The sequence below is a fragment of the Ovis aries genome, chromosome 26, assembly GCF_016772045.2.
Source record: "Ovis aries strain OAR_USU_Benz2616 breed Rambouillet chromosome 26, ARS-UI_Ramb_v3.0, whole genome shotgun sequence".
Classification (NCBI taxonomy): Eukaryota; Metazoa; Chordata; class Mammalia; order Artiodactyla; family Bovidae; genus Ovis; species Ovis aries.
In genome coordinates this window covers 24,296,366-24,300,855 of record NC_056079.1, presented here as the reverse complement: position 1 = coordinate 24,300,855, position 4,490 = coordinate 24,296,366, and positions in this window count along the sequence as shown.

The following is a 4,490-nucleotide window of genomic DNA, read 5'->3' as shown; positions in this document are numbered from 1 at the left end:
ATTTCCTTCTCCAGGGGATCCTCCTGACCCAGGGGTCAAACCCACATCTCCTGCATTGGCAGGAGGATTCTTTGTCACTGAGACACCAGGGAAGCCCTTGAGGGGTTGATATAGGAAGCTGCTAAAAACTCAACACTGGACTTTGGAAACAGTAGAATTGGCCTTCCAGGGCTGGCCATACGTCAGACTAAGAAGGTTTTAACAAAAGTGTGTTTAAATGCATAGGTGAGCTCCCAAGAAAGAATGAAATTCTCATTGCCCAAAAATGCAATGGAAAATTAAAAACAAAACCAGAAAACATGAGCTAATAACATTGTCCCTTCTCTAGGGGAGAGATTGGAAGAACGAGCATAATATGACATGGTGATCCGGGGCAGTGCTTCTCAAACTCTAATGTGCACATGAATCACCTGGGATCTTGTTAAAATGAAAATTCAGACTCTACAGATCTGGCTGATGCTGAGATTCTGTGTTTCTAATGACCTCCAAGATACTGCTGGAGGTCCCTGCTGCAGCACCAGGTTTTAAAGTAAACATTTAGCTTGTGTATTAGATCTCAGCTAGGCTTTGTGCCTGATATGGAGCTGGGAACTTAAATTCCTGCATTAAGATGTGTATTAGACTTCAACTAGGCTTTGTGCCTGATAGAGATATGGAGCTGGGAACTTAAATTCCTGCATTAAGATGGGACCCTAATAGAGCTCCCTCCTCAGGTAAAAGACTAGAAAACTCTACCCATCAGTACCACAATATTACGAGAATGTTTTTGTTTCTGGCTGGACTCTGGGTGGGGAAATAAAGTCTCCCCAGAAAAACAGGAACTCTAGCCTGTGTCTTACATGGGTGAGGGATTCAGATTTATCTGTATAATCTAGAAAAGCCTAAATTCAGGAATTAATGTAAGAACATAGTCCTGGGCCAGTGATACCCAGAGTCTTTGGCAGAAACTGAGCAACCATGAAACAGATGTTCTTGAAATCCATGCCGCAAGAACGTTTCACAATCTTCATCAGAAATTTAAAAACTTTAAAACACGTAAGGAAACAACCCACCATTTTTGAGAATGAGAAAACAAAATGGAGAATTAGATGTTATAGAATAGAGCAGCAATCTGAAAGAGAATCTAAAAGAAATATCTGAAGTGACTAAATACAGACCCCTCCCTAAAATGCCAAAACTCCAAGAAAATATTAGGCATTAAGAAAAATGGGAAAATATTTGAATCATTAAGATTAAAACGCAATGTACAGTGTAACTGCACATTAGCAAAACTGAAGAGAGACTATGTGAATTGTAAAATAGGTTGCTACAATTTGTAACTGGGAAATAGATACACACAGATTAGCTACTATGAAGCCAGAGATAAAGCGGTAGAAACTATTAGAGTGTTACAAGAAATAAAAGAGGACCAACATTTCATTTAAGTTTTGAGAGAATAGATAAGGATTCATATTTGAAGATATGAAGGCATCAGTCTCAAACGGAACAGAGGAAAATAAACCTATACCAACCAAGATGGCTAGGGTGAAGCTACAGAACACACACACACAGAAACAAAATTTTTAAAAACTTAAGCGCAGCTGAAGGAGAAAGTGAAAGAGGAAAAGAAAAACAGAGGGAAGAGAAGAAAACAATAAGAGAAAAAGACAGATTATGCAAAGGACGACAATTAGCTTAGTAAAAAACCTGTTCCCTGGCTGTAGAAGATGCTGGAAGATGACGGAATATTTCCACATGCCCCAGGACCATTCTTTTAATCTAGAATCTATACAGGCTAAGGTACCAAACAAAAGTAGGCATGAAATAAAGATATAGTCAAAGACTGGAAGACTGTAGCTAATCACAGCCCCTCAAGGAAAAGGGCGAATTTTGAGAAGGAAATTAAACCCAAACGGAAGAAGTTAAGTCCAAACAGAGCTGCGATCTCAATCAATGACAACATAACAACGGGTGGGTGAGGTAAGGGTAAGGGGAGTCCGGGGGCATTTCTGGGGAAAGAAATTGCTGAAATGCACCCAATAAGGATTAGAAAAAGCAGATGCTATCTCCTCTTTCTCTGTTCTTTCTTTTTTTTCAGTCACTTCTCACTACCTGCCATTATACACTTTGTTTCTTCACTCTCTCTCCTACTAGAATCTAAACTCCACAAAGGTGGGGACTTTATATCATCCCCTAGCACAGAACTGATGCTCATGTTTTACTGAAAACAAGATAAAGAACCAGGTTGTGCAGAAAGCCTCCAAATGTGTGAGGCCGAGACTTTCTTCTTTCAGGAACAGGCGGACTGGGGTCAAGATATAACTAGCATTTCTGAGCATCTCTCAGGTTCTGGGCTACACACGACTCCTGTCTTCTCGTTGTACGTGGACTGTGAGATAACAAAAACCATATGCCGGTGAGGGGCTTCCCAGGTGGCGCTAGTGGAAAAGAGTCTGCCTGACAATGCAAGAGACTTAAGAGAAGCGGGTTCAATCCCTGGGTCGGGAAGATCCCTTAGAGGAGGACATGGCAACCCACTCCAGTATAGGGTTGCACAGAGCTGGACACGACTGAAATGACTTGGGACACACACATACACACGCCAGTGAGCAAAATAAACTGGTCTTTCATTCTGATTTAAAACCCAAGCTGAGCATTTTTTACCTGCGTTTAGTGTTTATAGACATTTCTGCCTGTTTCCAAGGGAGACACAGGCTGTGATCTTACATCCAATGTAATATCCTGTCCGACCGAGGCAGTAAAGATCCTGTTTTGTATTCTGGGGGAAGCTTTCACACTCTGGATATAGCCACACTCAATACCACCCAGTGACCCAGTAATTCTAGTTCTCAAATGCCTACCTGTGTAGACCCCAGGCCACAGGAACCCTGAAATTCCGGTTCTAACAATGAATCACTGGAAATCAAGAGGCCCCATCTTGAGCTCACAGGCAGCCCCGCCTCCTTGTCGACAGGCTTCCTGTTCTTTGTGCTCTCAGCTGCACCTAAGGACACCCTCCTTAGGCCCCCTGAGGTCTGCTGCTGGGTGTCACAGCCAGAGAGACTCTCCAGTTCTAACCACCACCCCGACCCCACCCTCAAAAACAGCCCTACAGCCATGTGAGATGCACACTGACCAGACAGCTGCTCTGATGAACAGGGTCGGACACTGTGTCCTCACTCGAGTCCTGAAAGCAGGGGGTGGCTCGGTAAACACAACCGAGGGCGAAGAGCAAGAACACATTCCCTTCCTCGATCACAGCAAACACAGCCATGCACCTGTTCTTTGGACGCCTCCAAAAACGGGGGCAGTAGCTGGCTGGCCTGCCACACAGAAAATCACTAGGTAGCCATCTGTAGACAAGATGACGAGGAATAATCCTGAGAAGCACACAAAGCGTGGCCCGTACTGCCGCGGCCCTCAACACGTTCTCTCCTGTCCAGTGGAATCACATTTGCTGCCCCTCTCATGCCTTTACCAGGACCTGCAATCTCACCTCCTCCACTTGCTTCCTTCCTGGAGTAGAAACAAGCTGAAAATCAAACAAGCAATTTCCTCTTCAGCATCTTCTTGCCCCTGCCAAAGTGTCTCTTGCTTCTAAACATCTAATTGCTCTCCTGACAACCCCCAAAACAGCCCAACATCACATGTTAAGAGTTCTTTCTCAGTCCTTCTAAAATGTCAATGGAAAAGTCTTTTCTCCTAGATAGTAAGCTCCATTAGAGAAGGAAATGGCAACCCATCCCAGTATTTTTGCCTGGAGAATCCCATGGACAGAAGAGCCTGTCAGGCCAACAGTCCATGGGGTCACAAAAAGTCAAACACAACTAATTGACTAACATACACACACAGTAAGCTCCATGAGTAGAAGGAGTATTACTTCCATGCTGACTTGCCTTGCTGACCCAGAGCATTGTCCACATTCGATGCCCAATAATTGCTAGAAGGAAGAGAGGCTGGTTTGGGAAATGATATCATTGCATATAGCATTCTTTCCAAGGAGTGAATCTCTGACCTTATGAACCTTGGAGAATTTTTAAGGGATCTGATTTCAGACCCACTTTGAGGATGTCAAGGCAATGTGGTTTCAAGACTGTCAGCCGGCGGTCCTTAGGTTGATCAGGCTGGCTGAGCCAGACCCCCCTTTCCTCTCTCACTGAATGCATTCAAGAAGTCATCCTGCTGTCGCTTGGGGCCACCTCTTCTTGCCCACAGTTCACCAGCCCGCTAATGGAAGTTACAAGAGATGCTACCAGATTCAGAGAAGAGGGGAATGCCAGCTTGCACCTTCTTCCATGTTCTGAAGAAGATGGGAAGTTGGCAAGTACCTCATGTTTTCTCCACATCGACTAGAGTAAGTGGGTAAAGGCAAGGAGACACAGACTCCAATTCTGATGAGCTTTCACTCTCATTTTACAAGATTAAAACCACAAAATAATTTATGAACCTACAGACAGCTTGTAACCAGCACAGTAATTACTACAGATGGTAGAGAGCAGGGTTGACAGGAC